We start from the raw sequence: 17,228 nt of genomic DNA, 5'->3' as shown, positions 1-17,228 counted from the left end.
CCCTGCGTCACTTCTCTAATCCCAAACACTGTTTTTACACACCGGTGACAGTCAAATGTTCGGGGCCCAGTCTGGATCTCTACTAAGCTTCATGGCTGTGAATCTAAAGGGCCCCTTGACATTTCCCCTGGGAGAGCTCACATGCTTCTCAAATGTCACGTGTTCAAGATGAACTCTTGTCCACTCCATAAAGTCGACATTCCCACCCAGGGCCACATCTAGTCTATGCCTCGTCCCTCCTTGCTCATTAGTGAATGGATGGCACCTCCTCAACCCAATTGCTCTTCCCCTACACACAGTCTATCAACAAGGTCTAGTAACCCTATTCCTGGGCATATGGCAACGCTGTCCCCTTCTGCCTACTGCCACCATTCTTGTCCACATCACCATTATCCCTTGACTGGATTATTGCAAAATTCTCCAACCTGGTCTCTCCATTTCTACTTCAATCCTCCCTCTCACCCATTCTTTCTATAGCAAATGGAAGGATCTTTTAGGAGCACAAACGTCATCATATCTCGTCCTAACTTTATATTTTGCATTCCAAATAATTCCAAATCATCTCTGAGTGGCCTCTGTGGCCCTTTGTGGTCTGGTCTGCCTCCCTCTCCAGGTCATTCCTTGTGGTCCTTCTCTTCCCTGACCCCATCCGATCTGTATTGGCCCTTCCGATCCTCAAACACGACAAACTCTTCACTGTCTTCTGACAGTTTTCTCTTTGGTTCCATCAGCTGGTTGACTCCCGGCTCCACGTAAAGTATCAGAAGAGCCTCTCTTACTCCTCTAGCCTGATACACACTTAGTGCAAGGTGCAGTTGTGGTTTTATTCGTGTGGTTACTTGTTTGCCCCTCTCTCCTCTGGACCGTAACACCAGGGCAGGAGCTACTTACCACTGTATGGTGCCAGCCGGATGGTAGGGGCTCCCTAAGTGTTTGCTGAATGGATACTCACTTGTTCGCTTTATAGGGATTGCTTTCCAAGTGGTTCCCTTTCCCAGTGTCTGCAAAGCTGGTCAAAAGAAAAGTACTTGCGTGATAAACATGGACAATGTGAACCAAAATATTTGCATGGTGTCAGGAGAAACTTTGGTCCGTGAACTTGACCAGTCTGGTCTCATACGGGCATCCCTCTTGATGAGATTGTGCTGGATAAACATCCTTCCCAGCTCTTCGGCTTCTCTGCCCTACTAATACGTTTTCGTGATCACAAGCAATTGCAATTTTTCAGGCGGTCAGATCACAATACCATTGATTAGGTAATAGAATTACTCTACTACTAATAATAGGAATCACAACCATAAATGTTCATATCATACTTTATGATTTTCTAAGTGCTCTTAATGGGCATTATGTCTTTAATCTTGGAGTCTGGGCCTGGAGACACATCTGCTACCTCGGTTGATTTGGATGGATCCCAAGCTCTGTCTGGAGGAAAGACTACTTCAGCTGAGTGCTGATGTGAGGCTTTTTTTATATTGACTTTGGGTGGTTCCATCTCCAGATGGTGACCTTTTGGTCACCACATCCTCAAATTCTAGAGGCTTTTACTGGATATAGTCCCCACTTTACCAATTATCATTCCTCCTGAGGTTGTTAAGGCAGATAAATGGGGTAATACTAATAATAACAAATGCTCAAGTGCTCAGTGTGCAGGGCAGTGTCCTAAGTGCTTTACACACACTCCAGTTCACTCAGTCCTGGTAGCTGCCCCAACTCACAGGACGGCCCTGGACTCATCTGCCCACTGGTGCAGGGAGGACTAAGACCCAGGAAGATGAGGTGACTAGTCCCCTTGCCAATAACTGGGGGAGCTGGGACCTGAAGCCAGCAGACGGACTCAGGACTACATGCTCACGGCAGGTAGATCTGTGAGGGCTTGTTCACTCTTCCCTGACCGAGTTCTCCAGGCACCATCATCCAGCCTCAGGAGCGCTTGCCGGGCCTCAAGGCAGCTCAAGGCAGCCACCTCGGTGGTAGGGAAGGCAGGCTCACACAGGCCTGGCCAGGGTGGGTGGGCGTGGGCCCCCTGGTCCAGGGTGGGCTGGGGTGAGCCATGTGGGTCGGGGTGGGCTGTGGTGGGTCAGGGTGAGCCACAGTGGGTCGGGGTGGGCCACGGTGGGCCAGGGATGGGGGACAGGGTGGGCCGGGGTGTGCCACCAGGGGTCGGGGTGGGTGGCGATTGGCCACACCCGGGTGGCCCAGGATGGGGGGAGCTGGGGTGGGCAGTGGTGGGGCCGGGGTGGGTCACAGTGGGTTGTGGGGCCGGGGTGGGTCCCGGTGGGCCGCGGTGGCTGGGGTGGGCCAGGATGTGCCAGGGTGTGCTGCAGTGGGCTGCGGTGGCCCGGGCTGGGCCACGTGGGTTGAGGTGGGCCGGGCTGGGTCGCAGTGGGCCGCAGTGGCTCAGGGTGGGCTGGGGTGGGCCAGCAGTGAGCCGGGCTGGGCCATGGTGGGTTGGGGTGGGTCCCGGTGGGCCACGGTAGCTCGGGGTGGGCTGCGGTGGGTCGGGGTGGGCCGCGGTGGGTCGGGGTAGGTCCCAGTGGGCCGCGGTGGGTCGGGGTGGGCCGCGGTGGGTGGCGGTGGGTCGGGGTGGGCCGCGGTGGGTCGGGGTAGGTCCCAGTGGGCCGCGGTGGGCGGGGTGGGCCGGGGTGGGCCAGGGTGCCCTGTGCTGCGGGAATGAAGGCCCGCTGTGCCGGCCCACGCAGAGCAGGGGACCGCGGCTCCTCCTGCAGTGCGGTCAGGGAGGGCTTCCGAGACGAGGCGACGGGCCGCTGAAGCCTGGGGGGCAGGCCCAGGCGGCCCAGACCCAGGGCAGGAGCGGGGTGTCCCGCAGGGCAGAACCTGCCGCGACTCCCGACGAGCCCGGGGCAGTCCGTGTGGCGCTCCCGGAGCGGGGAGCGGGGAGCGGGGAGCGGGGAGCGGGCCCGGGGACGCTGGAGAGGCAGGGCCCAGGCCCTGGCAAGGCTCCGGGGCTTCGCCCCAAGGGCCTCGGGCCACCTGGGAAGGGGGGGCACTGCGGAGGGCAGGGAGGGGCAGGCAGAGGTCTGGGGGCTGCAGTGCTGGGGGGCGGGGGAGGGCCGGGCAGGGGGGCAGCGGGGCTGCACCGGGTCCAGGAGGGAAAAGGAGCAGGACCGTGGGCGACGCAATGCGCAGGCCGGGGTGGGGGTGCGGGGAGGGCAGGGGGCCAAGGTCTCCATTTGCGCAAGGTCTTCATGATGGAAACCGGAGTGGAGCACGGAAACTGGAGCAGGTGTGCGGCCCCCGGGGCTCCGTGGAGGAGCAGCTGCCTTGGGCCTAGGCCTGACGCCGGGCCCCGGGATCGAGTCCCGCATCGGGCTCCCCGCAGGTGCTTCTCCCTCCGCCTGGGTCTCGGCCTCTGTCTGGGTCTCTCAGAAATAAATAAATAAAATCTAAAAAAGGGGGGGAGGGAAGAAAAGATAAGAAAAGAAAAAAAGAAAGGAAAGAAAGGAAAGGAAGGAAGAAAGGAAGAAAAGAAAGAAAGATAGATTTGGGTGCGGAAATTGTCGGAGTGATGGATCGAATTTCAGGGGTGTTGACACAGAAGGGGATGTGCTGTCCACGAGGCACCTGGCTTGCACGGGTCACGGAGGAGGAATTGGGCTACAGAGTTTCTCTGACTCTGAGATGGTCGTTTTTCATATTTACTACTTCCAAAATTAGAATGTGGCTTAAAAAAAACCTGTTTGTTTGTTTTTTTAAATAGTGTTTTAACAGTGAACTATAATCGATGGTGTCTTAAAATAGACAATAGTCTGTAAAATAAGATTATTTCATAAAAACGTAACTAATATGTATTTAATGGCATTTTGAGAAATCAGAGAAGGGAAGCCTTTAAAAACACCCTTTATCTTTAAAAAAGAGAGAGAGAGAGAGAGATCATCTTTAGTGAAAGTACAATTCAGCAGCAGCACCAAATTTTGACACCATTGCCAAACTGGTAAAGTTTGAGTAATGAGGCTTTAACCACAAATCTTAGGGGCTTGAGGTGTCTGTTCTAAGTCCAGACCATTTCTTGCTCCTGTTTCTACCTGAGACAGAATTGTGCCTAGTGTTAACTTGATGAGCCACCTGTCTCCACGTTACAAAGGTTTGCTTGTCAGCCTTCCACAGAACAATGTGCTTTTGAAATTCAGTCCGTCATCCGTTTTCCCTGAGCGTAAAATGCTGAACCTTTTCCTGTAACTATGGCAGCAGTGTCCCTACTCACCCCACCTACCGCCCCACTCAGCCACATAGGTGGGGCAAGAGCTAAAGAAAGAGTAATGTTAGTTTAGGAGAAGAAAAAGACTTAGCAACATCCCTTTCTCAAATCCTACATCATTTAGTCTCTGAGTTGTTTTTTGGCCAAAATACTATCTTGCATTGTTAATTTAATATTCATAACTGTGTATAAAACCTTCCCGGGATCCCTGGGTGGCGCAGTGGTTTGGTGCCTGCCTTTGGCCCAGGGCACGATCCTGGAGACCCGGGATCGAATCCCACGTCAGGCTCCCGGTGCATGGAGCCTGCTTCTCCCTCTGCCTATGTCTCTGTCTCTCTCTCTCTGTGTGTGTGAGAGAAGGGGCCCAGGCCCCTTCATAAATAAATAAAATAAAATAAAAATTTTATAAATTTTTATCATAAATAAATAAAAATTAAAAAAAAAAAAAACCTTCCCGATTAGATTTTTGCTTAGCAGGGGAGCAAACAACTATAGCTACTCCCTACAATCCTTGGTTCCAGAATCTTTACCTGCCTTTCTGCTTCGCTTTCACCAGATCATTCTGGAGCCTTCGATTAAGGCCTAGGTCTCACCCAGACCACCACTTAGCACGGCCAAAGCTCAAGGGAACTTTTCATTGCAGCAAAATATACATAGCATAAAATTTATCATCTTAAGCATTTTAAGTATGCAATTCAGTGGTATTAAATAGATTCCTCACACTACGCAACTATCACCCCCACCCATCTCTCAAGGAAACTTTTACAAATTTTGCAAGTCATCCTTGTGCAGAGGCCATGCTAATCTTCTCTGTTTTGTTCCAATCTTAGCACGTGTGCTGCTGAAGCAAGCACTCACCAGAAAACTTTTAAAAACAAAACTTTGCTTTCAACTTGTCTATGAGGCCGGCATTACCCTAATACCAAAACCAGATAAAAATACTACAAGAAGAAAATTACAGATCGATAGCTCTCATGAACATAGGTGCAGAAATCATCAACAAAATATTTAGCAAATTGAATCCAATAATGTCTAAAAGAATTATAGACCACGACCGTGTTGGATTTATTCCAGAAGTTCAAGGCTGGTTCTACATTTGAAAATCAACCCATGTAATCCACTATATCAGTAAAGAAAAATAATCATATGATCATATCGATCGATGCAGAAAAAGCATTCGACAAAATCTTACACTTCTCTATTACAAGAACTCTGCACAAACTAGGAATAGAGAACTTTCGCAACATGATAAAAAAAAGAAATCATCTATAAAATCCCACATCAAACATACTACTTTATTGTGAGAAACTGTATGCCTTTTTTTTAAGGTCAGGAAAAAGTCGAGATATCCTCTCTCACCGCTCCTAATTAACAACATACTAAAACCCCTAGGTCGTGCAGTAGGACAATAGAAGGAAACAAAATGTAAACAGACCAAGAAAAAGAACCAAAACAGATCTTTACTCAGAAACAAAGGTCGGCACCTCAAGTCCCTTTTAGAATTTGTAGACTTTCTTTATTGCATATCTGTCTTCTGTTTTGAAGATTTCTACACTTATTTGTATTATTGCCTTCCTTCTATTTTCTTGAGTTTCAGTTGCTGTTCTTTTTCTAGCTTCATAAGATGGAAGCTAAACTCATGTGGACTTTCAATTTTTGTTCTTCTCAAATATATACACGTAAAGCTATGAATTTCCCTTTCAGCCCTGCTTTATCTATATCCCAAATGTTTTGGTATGTCACATTTTCATTATTATTCAGTTTAAATTAATTGATTAATTAATTTATTTAAAAGATTTACCCATTTATTCATGAGAGACCCAGAGAAAGAGGCAGAGACACAGGCCAAGGGAGAAGCAGGCTCCCTGTGGGGATGAGTCCAGGACCCAGGGATCATGCCCTGAGCCAAAGGCAGGTGCTCAACCTCTGAGCCACCTAGGGGCCCTTAAAATAGTTTATAATTTTACTGCAATTTTTTTTCTTAGACCTACAAGCTATTTAGAAATGTGCTGCTTAATTTTCAAACACATGGGGGGTGTCTAGTTATCTTCCTGTTACTGATTTCTAGTTTGATTCCACTGGGGTCAGAGAACACATTTTTTTATGAGTTCACTCTTTAGGAATTGTTTGAGACTTGCTTTATGGCCTAGCAGGTGGTCCATGTTGATAAGGGTTCATATGCTCTCACAAACAGCATGTATGTGGCAATTGTTAAGTATGAAGTTCTGTAATATGTCAATTATGTCAATTTGATTATTTGTGTTGCTCAAGTTTTCTATATTTTTGCTGATTCTTTGTTTCTTTTATCAGCTATTTAAAGAGGTGCTAAAATCTCCTGTAATGATTATTGGTTTATCTATGTCTTGTTTTGGTTCTGTCAACTTTGCTTAACATATATTGAAACTATGCTACATTTTCCACAAATTAGTTATACATTATAAATTATTAGGTGCACACAAATTTGGGGCTGTTTTATCTTATGTAGACTGACGTTTTTATCATTATGAAATTTCCCTTTTTAATCTCTAGAAATAGTTCTTCCCCCAAAGTCTTTGTTGACTGATATTAATATAGCTCTACCAGCTTTCTCTTGGTTAGTGTTTATATGGCATATTATTTTCATTCTTTTTTCTTTAAATCTTTTTATTTTTATATTTAAATTGAGTCTCTAGTAAATAGCACATGGATTTTGCTTTTTTATCCAAAAGCAATTTTGGTCTTTTAATTGGAGTCTTTTAATTGGTCTTTTAATTTTGGAAATCTATTAAGATTTAATGTAATTCTTGAAATGTTTATATTTACTATCTTGTTATATGTTTCTATTTCTGTTCTTTACTGCTTTATTTCTCCTTTTTTGGTAGAAGAATCAAGTTTGTTTTTTTTTTTTAATTTTATTTTTTCCTCCTATTTTAGCTTACTGGTTATTAGCTTTTAGAGGTTCTGGGTTATTTCATCTTTTTTTCTAAAAGGAGGGCAGATGGTACAGGCCAATCACCTTAATCCTGTCAAGGGTTGTTCTAGGCTTTCTTAGGGTTGGTCCTTTTGGGTTTACCTTCATTACCAAGCTATGGTCTTCCTGGAGTCTCAGTCAGAGATTTGGGTATTGCTATCCCAAGTTGGTGAACCTTGTACTCCACCCTCAATCTGTTCAATTCCATGCTGCTGCAGAATCTTTGTACAAAGCGTTCCGTTAGCTTTCCTATAGTCATGGCTATGCTGGCTTAGTTTGGGAGTTAGCAAACACCTCAATAGGAGATTGCTCCTAGCCTCCCGGGTTCACTTGTCGGCAATTCCCCCCTATGTGAGGTTTTACCACCTAAGTCCCAGCCACTTTGGCAACTTTGAACTCCAATCTGTCTCCGCAGCCCAATCGAAGAATAGAGTAGCTACCACTTACCCTATTCCTTGCCCTGTGAATTGGGCTGGGGTGAATACAGAGCTCACCTACTCTTAGGGATTGTCTGCATTGGTTGCTCATCAGTGCCTTCAAATGCTTGTGATATGTATTCCTTTTTTTTTTTTTTTTTTGAAGATTTTATTTGTCAGAGAGAGAGAGCACAAGTGGGGGGAGCGGCAGGTAGAGGGAGAAGCAAGCTCCCTGCTGAGTCTGATGTGGGACTGGATCCCAGGATCCTGGGATCATGACTTGAGCTGAAGGGAGCCACCGACTGAGGCATCCCAGCTTGTGTTATATATTCTGTGCAGCTGATAATAGCTGTTTTCAACAGGGTAGTTGGTTCAGTACAAGCTACTCTATTATGGCTGGAATCAAAAGTGTTCCCCTATTACAATTGGATACACTCTATGTTATAAATAAAAAATCTAAAACAACTCAAGAGTTTTAAGATCTAAAAATCTAAGAGAACTATACCACCATCCTCAAGTATTTCCAACTTGGCATTCTGTTTAGATCCAATGCCCTTCCTTTCTCATCTTCAGCTTGGTTCTTTGGCCAGAGCTTTGCATTTGGACTGAGAAAATGAAGGTTTGGTTCCTAGACTTCTATATAACAATTATGTGATCCTGGACAAATCTCTTCTTTTTACCACTTCAGTTTTGTCATTGGTCAAGGAGGATAGCCATTACTGCCTGCCTACCTTAAGTCTTTTCAGGAACAAGCAGGACAAATACTTGCCCTGTCTTCCTGACAGAGATGGTATGAGATCAGCTTAATGTTGAAAGCAAGGTTCACAGGCTGCCATCCCCATACACACGTGAGAGCTTTCACAATTTTCAGCTCGTGGACAATTTCTTCTCGTGCTCTACTTTTCTTTTTCTCATCTTAATTAGAGCTGTGAATTAGACACAAATGTGATTGCTGTTTCTTCTGCCATCTGGGTCAGACTGTCCTGCCTAACCCCTACAATAAAAAAGAATGCAGGTGTTTGAGTGGGATGTTGGTTTTGGGAGAGCTGGCTGGCCAGGTGACTCTGACCAGAGACTACTTCCTAGAGACAGGCCGTGGAGGAACCCAAACTATCAGAAGGGTTTTGCTCAGCGTGGAAACAGCACATAAAACGCCATGAAACACTGAATGGCATTAAGCTTGGACAGCCAGATGGGGATGTTGTTAGAAGTGCAATTACCTTTTAGCTGGAATTTTGGGGCCTAATGAGACAAGGCTTCAGTGGCACAGCTCCATTTTGTCTCTGACTCTACTTTTTCTAGTTTTTATCCCTGACTAATCCTTTCTGGTGGGTATAGCCTCTTTTAGGTATTTTACTAAAGTCAGCCTGGTTGGTGTCTTGTTGTCCTTTCAGGGTCACCCCACATCTCTGCTCAGATGCCTTATGTGCTCTGTTTACAGGTTGGCTCTTAGAGCGTTGCTGCTTTTTGTTCCAAAATTTGGGGAAAGGACCTTATTATAACCTCTGTGTCTAGACCTATTATAACTCCAATAGGCTCTTTATATATTTGATCTTTACACCAGTCTGGAAGGTTATCACTTTCCTTTTACAGATTTGGAAACTAAGGATCATAGAAGCTAAGACATCTGCCCAAGGTCACAAAGTGGAACGTTACACAGAATTTTCAAATTCAGGTCCGACCTCGAATTCAGAGTTCTGTCTGCCTTTTGGGGCTGCTGCAACGTAAGTACTATGTGGGTGAATCATTCCAAATTCTCATGTCACCTATAGAAGAAAAGAGACCTAAAAAAAAAAGTGATTGAGTCAAACAAAGAACCCTCTGGTCTAGCATATCTTTATGTCTTTCTACCTTAATCCATGTTTCTCCTTCTAGAATTCTGTTCATATCTACCGAGCACTTACGATGTGCTAAGAACACATAGTAATACAAAGACACAAAGCCTACATTCAAGTAAGAGTTTGAATAGATATAACCTTTAGAGAAGGTAATTTAACAACATTTTTCATCTTTCAAATGTGCAGAACTTCTGACCTACTTTAGGAATTACTTATGTGCTCCTAAAGCCTACAGTGTAACTAAGAATAATGACAAATGTATAAATAAATGCAAAATATACAGTATCAAATTGATATAAGTATGTAAAGGGAAAAAAAGGACTGCTATCACTCTGGTTTCCACTAGAACCAGTAGTGTGTGTGTGTGTGTGTGTGTGTGTGTGTGTGTGTGTGCATGTGTGTATTTATTATTTATTTATTTTTTTTTTTATTTATGATTATGAGAGAGATATTTATTACAAGGAGTTGGCTTATGCAGCTGTGGAGCTGGTTAGGCAAGTCTGAAATCTGTAGGGCAGGTCAGCAGGAAGGGAAGGCTGGAAATTTTTGATCAGGGGCTGATGCTGCAATTCCACAGCCCGAGTTTCTTTTCCCTCAGAGAAACTTTGGTTTTGCTTCTAGGGCCTTTCAACTGATTGGATGGGGCCCACTTAGATTATCAAAAAAGTATTCCCCTCCACTTAAAATCAATTTAAGTAGGTTTTAATCACATATACAAAATACCTTCACCTACATTAGTGTTTGACTGAATGACAGAGGACTATAGCCTAACTCTAGCATAAAGTGAACCAGCACAAGAGGGTAAAATATCAATAGAAATATTAAATATAGATGATCAACAAGCTATAGTCATATGCAAAAGCATTTAAAAAGATGGTTAAAGTATGTTACTAAAGCATATATTCAATGAAAAGAAACAAAAAATCTAAGTCAAAGTGTCTTGAACAATAAATTTATTAGTTTACAACATAGGAAAACCAGAAATAGGGTGGAGTGCTTTGGCTCTGGCCATCTTTTTGGCCCTCCATCCTTTGCTGACTCAGTTCTCAGGCTGCTTGATAGGGTGGCTGCAGCAGTCCCAGGCCTCGTCTGCATGAGGAAGAGAGAAATCATATCTTCCTATTACTCTTTGAAGAGTGGGAAACTTTTGAAATGCCTCCAGCAAAACTCCTCTCAAGTCTCATTGGCCTTAATTGGGTCATGGGTCCGTATTAGGGCTAGTCTAGTGATTAGTGAATACCATGCACTAATAGACTTAGCTTGAGTCGGTCAGTAGTAAGGAGAAGGGAAGGTTATAATTGCCCTAGACCAGGGCCTCCCAACCTTTTTGACAAGTAATGATGCATGTATGGCTGGCAGACTGGAATGGCTCAAAGTGAGCGCCTTGGGTCTCCAGACCTCCCCAGGGTCCTCCTGGTTGTCTCAAGAGATAAATATCTCTATACACCAATGGGAAACAACTTGCATGTTGGGTTAGACCAGTTAGGAATCACCCCCTAGGGAAAGGATCCATCCCCAAACTGTGAGACTTCTACGCAGTGGGGGAAGAGTGGACTGGTTAAGTAAGGACACAATGGGTCATAAGGAGAAGAGACAGGAAGGGTCTAGGAATCAAGTGATGGGAATATTTATGTCACAGAAACTGACAAATGCTACAAATCATTGTTTTCCTCTAGAAATCAGTTTTTAAACCTTTACCAGCACCTGAAGGGCCCCAAGACAGATACACTGGAGGAGGAACAGGCTTGGCTTTTATCTCCCTATTGGGAATCCTGCTCATTTTTTTTTTAATTGAGGTGAAATTCATAGAACATAAAATTCACCATCGTACTCATCCCTTTTGAAGTTTATTCAAGCTCATGGTTGTTGCCTCTTTATTCATTATCATATTTAATTTTTGAGAAGGTAACACGTTTACATTCAGAAGGTACAAAGAAATATCCGATGAAAAGCGTCCCTCTGTTTCTGTTCTCCAGTCATCCAGTTTTCTTTCCTTAGAGAAAACCCAGGGTAATGGATCTTTTGGTATTCTTTCTGAAAATTCTTAAATACATCAATCCTTAGACTATTTTTAAACACACACACACACACACACACACACACAGCTCTAACCTTGTTTTTCTTCATCTAACAAAACGTATCAGGGATGGTTCTATTCCAGTACATATAGAACCTCCTTATTTTCACATTCACATACAAGCAGCTACTCTGAATGACTTTGAACATACCCCTTTTTGCATTCATGTGGATGTATCGTAGGACCAGTTATGAGTAAGGTTGCCCATCTTTTTATATGGTCATGGGCCATTTCTGTATCTTTTTTGTTTTTTGTTTTTGTTTTTTTTTTGTAAACTATCTCCTTCGATCTTTTTCCATTTATTCTATTAGATTTTGGGGTACTTTTATTTTTTATTTTTTTAATTTTTTATATTTTTATTTATTTATGATAGTCACACACACAGAAAGAGAGAGGCAGAGACACAGGCAGAGGGAGAAGCAGGCTCCATGCACCGGGAGCCCGACGTGGGACTCGATCCCGGGTCTCCAGGATTGCGCCCTGGGCCAAAGGCAGGCGTCAAACTGCTGCGCCAACCAGGGTTCCCTTTGAGGTACTTTTAAAATTAAAATTTAGTAGTTCTTGTATCTGAAGGAAATTGTCCTCAAATACCTTTTTTTGTTTTTTTCTTCCTGTTTTGTCATTTATCTTTTGGCTTTGTTTCTGGTGGTTTTTTTTCCCATGAGGGTCTTTTTGTTTGTTTTTAAAAATTTTTAATATAATTGAATCAACCAGTTTTGTGTAGTTGAATTTTTTATGGCCTCTTGGTTTTATGTGATACTTCCTCACTCCAAAAATCATCAAAAAACTATTAAAAATGCAACCCAATTTTCTCTAGTACTTTTACATTTTCATTTTTTATATTTAAATCTCTGCTTCATATGGATTTTGTCCTACTTTCAATGTTTTTTTCTATGTGGCCATACAGTTTCCTCAATACCATGTGTTGAGCAATCCACCTTTTCCTCTGCTGTTTTGAAATGTCACCTTTAGATATTCATTTATAGAAGAGAGAATTGGAAGGGTTGGTACCTGCCATGTAGACAAAAGAGAGCCAGCCTTTGCTGTCTTTGGGAAGTGACAGTACAGGCATACAGCCACCTGCTTGACCCGATAGATTTCTGTTTGCTTTAATTTCCTATTTAGAATTTTGTGTAGTTGCACCTGAGTGGCTCAGTGGTTGAGCATCTACCTTCGGTCCAGGGTGTGATCCCGGGGTCTTAGATCGAGTCCTGCATCAGGCTCCTTGTGTGGAGCCTGCTTCTCCCTCTGCCTGTGTCTCTGCCTCTCTCTCTGTGTCTCTCATGAATAAATAAATAAATAAATAAATAAATAAATAAATATCTTTAAAAAAAAACATCTTTGTGTGTGGAGGGGATGGGGCAGGTAACACACAAGTTCTTAGGACAATTGGGAAACAGATATATATATATTTATATTTATATATATATTTATATTCTTGTCTTCTGAGGAGGAGGGGGTCATACAAATGAGAGCAGAAACTGCAGAACTAAGCCATTTTTTGCTTTCAACTACTTGGTTACTTCCTCCCTTTATCAAGAAGTTCTGTGTCTACTTCTTGGGTAACATCGATTTTGCTATTATTATAACTGCAGAGAACAAAAACAGGAATGGTGAATAACATATTAAATAATCTCTTTCAGAGAAAGTAAATTTCCTACACATAAAGAAAACATTTTGACCATGGTTTTGGAGGCTGGAAGGGTTCCTCCTAGCCAAAGCTAATCTTGGCTGGGGATCTATAGACGGTGACACTGTCAACGGTCATTGTTTATGAGGTCAGGAAAAGAAAAAAAAAGGAGGAACTGCAGATAGCTGACGGAGTGGCCAGAGATTGTGACTCGGTCACATGCTGGTCTCCAGAAGTGGTCTCAGACCAGCGCACAAGGCCCTGTTGGTCTGTGGGGGTGAACGGCCCGGGCAGTTTGCTTATTCTTTGTTGCATCTTCTCCACAGAATGGGGTCCTGAGCTGCTGAGCAGAACTTGGAGGGGACAGGCGGCCTATTGGCATCCCCACATCGGGGGGAAGAAGGCTTGGCCAGCCAGGGCTTGAAAATACAAGTAACTCGAACACCCAAAGCGCTCCTCAGTACCTGGAGAACCTGGGGTGGCCTTCCCCCTTCTGTCCACATACTCTGCTGATGTGGCACCTGAGTCAGTTCTTAATCCCTTGTGGGGTCCTTGGTGTTAAAATTTCAGTTTGATTTCACTTACTCCTGTTTGGGTGGGATAAGGGAGGCCAGCCAATAGGAGAGGCTCACTGTGTTGTCCCAAACCCACAGAGTGACTCTGGGCTCCGTTTTACATCGTCTCCCACAGGGGAAATCTCAGGGCGAGTAAAAATAGAGAGCAACCTATGGCATCTTTGGTTGCTGTGTCCCCATGGTAGGTTATTGATCAGGACTGATTTTAGCCTAATAGAAACTTATCGTTGGAGGAGGTAGAGAAATCTTGTCCTTGGTCTTGTTTTCTCCAAACCCCAACTCACCTCTTACTGCCTTCTCACACTTAATCATTACTTGTCAAAAGGTCTTGTGGTCCTTAGCACTTGACGCACAATTCCATCACTCTTAGGGTCATGAGACGGGGGTCAAGACCTTTTCTCCTGTCATAGCTACTAGTCCATCAAGTAAAAATGGCAAACATGCTGGCTTTAAGTAAAATATTAAATCTAGTTATGTAAGGAAAAGATAGGGGCACCTGGGTGGCTCAGTCAGTTAAGTGTCTGCCTTCAGCTCAGGTCATGATGGGGGGGGGGGTTGGCAGGCAGGGGGTATTCTGGAATTGAGTCCTGTGTCGGGCCCCCTGCTCAGTGGGGAGTCTGCTCCTCCCTCTCCCTCTGCTCCTCCTCCTCCTCCCTGCTCATGCTCTCTCTCTCTCTCTCTCACTTACTGTCTCTCAAATAAATTTTAAAAATCTTTAAAAAAAGAGACAAACCATTAAGCATAGTATAAACACAAATAGCATTCTTAAATGCTGGCTTCTTGAAGAGGAGAAGAAGGGGAATGTATTAGCAGAGGAAGGGGGGAGAAAAGAAAGACGGGATATAAGAGGCGGCCACGGATTCAGTGGACAAAAGCAACAGTGTTGGCTCTTGTATATGCTCTCCTTTGAAGTGTCAAAATATTAAAACAACTATTTCCAGTTTTCCATTGCTTTCATTCTTAACTGTTGGTTTCGACTGTGGGAACCAAATCAACCTCCTCAATGAAATCATTTTCTAACCACAAAGGCAAGAAGAACTAAAGTTAACTACCGAAAAGTCGTGTCAGAAGCCAGGTGTTAAGGGCTGATGCCCCAAATTCATACACTATAGCCCTGATCCCCAGTGCGATGGTGTTGGGAGGTAGGGCCTTTGGGAGATAAATACGTTAGATGCGGTAATGAGGCCGGAAGCTTTATGATGGGATAAGTATCTTTATAGGAAGAGGAACACAGGCAGCTTACTCTCTCCCTGTGTACACCTCAAAAAAGAAAAAAAGGCCCTATGAAGTCACAGTGAGAAAGTGGTCATCTACAAGGTAGGAAGGGTTCTTAGCAGAAACCGAGCCTGTTGGCACCTGCATCTTGGACTTTCACCCTTCAGAACTGCGAAAAATAAATGTCTATTGGTTAAGTCACCCAGTCTATGGTATTTTGTCATAGCCACCTGAGGTGACTAAGATACCAGAGAATTGGACAACCACCTATTGGCTAAAGGTCATGGTCATAGTAGGGTTGGGGGGATGGACTATGTGTGTTTGCTCGGATTCTTCATGTGAAAGTCCTCTCAAGGATTCTGACTGTATCCGCATTTTGACATAGGCCTCTTAAATGCCAGGTTGCCTGTAATACGCAAAGGAATGAGTCACTAATGATGGAAGGTCAGGTTCCACACCACGTAAGAAATCTGTTTCTCTGTGGGGAAGGAAGAAATTTTCCATTTCTTTTTTGTCTGTTTGTTTCGACTCTGCCACAGGCCAGAGATTCTCTTCCTATGAGAGATCCTTTGTGGACATATTTGCATCAAAATATCTCTCCCTCCATTTCTCACCTCCTTTCTGACCTTGTACACATGGTTAAGTGCTGCTTATCAAGCAGCTGTTGCTGGGAAAAGGGAGAGGTTGTGTTGGGGGGGCCCTCCCTCTCCTCAGCTATCATGAGCTTCTCTGGCTCTGCTTCTGCAGGATGACAGGGAGTGTCCCACCCACTGTGACTAACACTTCTGTTGAAGCACTTAATTGCTGTCCTTCTGACAAGTCTTCAGAGCATAAGCACAAGTACGCTACACCCCACTGCAACAGATAGCTGATAAGCTGCTGCTGGGGCTTGGGTGAACAATTCACTTTCTACTTCTTTTTTAGAACCTTCCACAGCAGAATGCCTTTAAAGAGCTGGCTATTGCAACCTCTCATAGTCAATGGAGCCAATGACAGTCTCATCCCCAAGAACATTGTTGGTTTGGGGGCAATGCTTTGCATTTAATGAAGACAATAACTTTCCACAACTTCTAGAAAACACAGTTTGGCTCTATGGTGGTGGCAAGTGCTTATTTTCCTTCATATCAGCCCAAAGAAGTTTTCAAAGTTCAGAGATTTTCCTCACTAACAGCTGGTTAATAACTACAGATGGAAATTTCTTTGGCAGCAGGCTGAGGAGCCCGGAGAGGGTAACCAGCGCTCAGAGGACTCTTGCCACCTTGCCACCAAGCAAGAGGAACTGGTTTTCTGCAACTGGTTTTATGACACCAGTGGGGAAACTGATTACCCTCCAGTGGAAGTGCTGCAGCTGGTTTGTTCCATATCATCATTTGCCTCCTTCTCAGTCCCTGCCTTGTGTCAACTATAGTTCCACCTTCCTCAGTTTCAATTTCAGAAATGCAATTTCCCTGAAATGGCTTTTCTCTGACAACCTGGGCTGGTGGCTGCCTCTGGCCACACCTTACCTCCAAGGCAAACAAGCACCTTTAATTTGGGCTCCCAAGTGGAAATAACAGATAGTCATCAAGAACAGAGGGCTCTTGCCTGGGCTTGCTCAGAAAATCCCCTTTGCAGAGGGGGTGCAGCTGTCTCCCCAGCTCCCTAGTTACGTGTCCCTCATCAAATTGTCAGGACATTGAATTCTGTCAAATATTAACCCTTGTCCTTGGTTGCTTTAGTGAAGAGAGATGAGGGTGGAAGGTAAAAGAGAAAGGGCATGTAGAAATCAGAGTGAGAGACACTAAGGGAGGACCGGAAGGAGGAAGGGAAAGAATGAGAGTGGGGGACCCAGCAGGTCCTCTGGGCACAGAGAGCCGCCAGCCTCACTACCTACTTTGCCCATTCGCATTGGGGGTCAGGGCTCTCACCACAGTTCATTGCTCCAGTTGGAGCTTTTGTTCTTATTGTTATGAAAAAATATGTAATTACCAAGTGGGGAATAAAACAGTGAGGCTAAAAGCTGCATGTGCAGTAAGATTCCCCCTTTGAAGTATTTGTTGGCATAAAGGTTTGGAAGGCCATAGATAGAAATTTTAAGTGTTATCTTGGAAAGGTAGGATTATAGATGAGGCTTTCTGTTCTTTTTGCTAATCTCTACTTTCTACAATGGGTGACTATTGTTTACAATAGAAAAGTTAAAGTCATACTAAAAAGGGAAGGAAGAGGCAGACATAGAGGAAGAAACAGTGGAGTCGAGGGAAGAAGATAAAGTTTTGTGAGGCATGTGATAATGCGGGCATTTAATCAAGCTATGCATTTCCCGGTTTTA

General features: G+C 44.3%; 1 long non-coding RNA gene and 1 other non-coding gene across 2 annotated transcripts; one reads left to right on the top strand and one right to left on the bottom strand.

Annotated features, from left to right (window-relative positions):
• Window positions 1–1,696: 1,696 nt before the first annotated feature.
• On the top strand, window positions 1,697–15,081 carry LOC140608187 (uncharacterized). The gene is made up of 3 exons (XR_012010202.1): window positions 1,697–1,860; window positions 9,179–9,309; window positions 13,457–15,081. It is a non-coding gene; the product is annotated as an uncharacterized lncRNA (long non-coding RNA).
• On the bottom strand, window positions 4,972–5,073 carry LOC140608491 (U6 spliceosomal RNA). The gene has a single exon (XR_012010514.1). It is a non-coding gene; the product is annotated as a U6 spliceosomal RNA (small nuclear RNA).
• Window positions 15,082–17,228: the final 2,147 nt, after the last annotated feature.

This window comes from Canis lupus, chromosome 17 (genome assembly GCF_048164855.1).
Source record: "Canis lupus baileyi chromosome 17, mCanLup2.hap1, whole genome shotgun sequence".
Lineage (NCBI taxonomy): Eukaryota > Metazoa > Chordata > Mammalia > Carnivora > Canidae > Canis > Canis lupus.
This window is presented reverse-complemented; position numbering and strand designations above follow the sequence as displayed.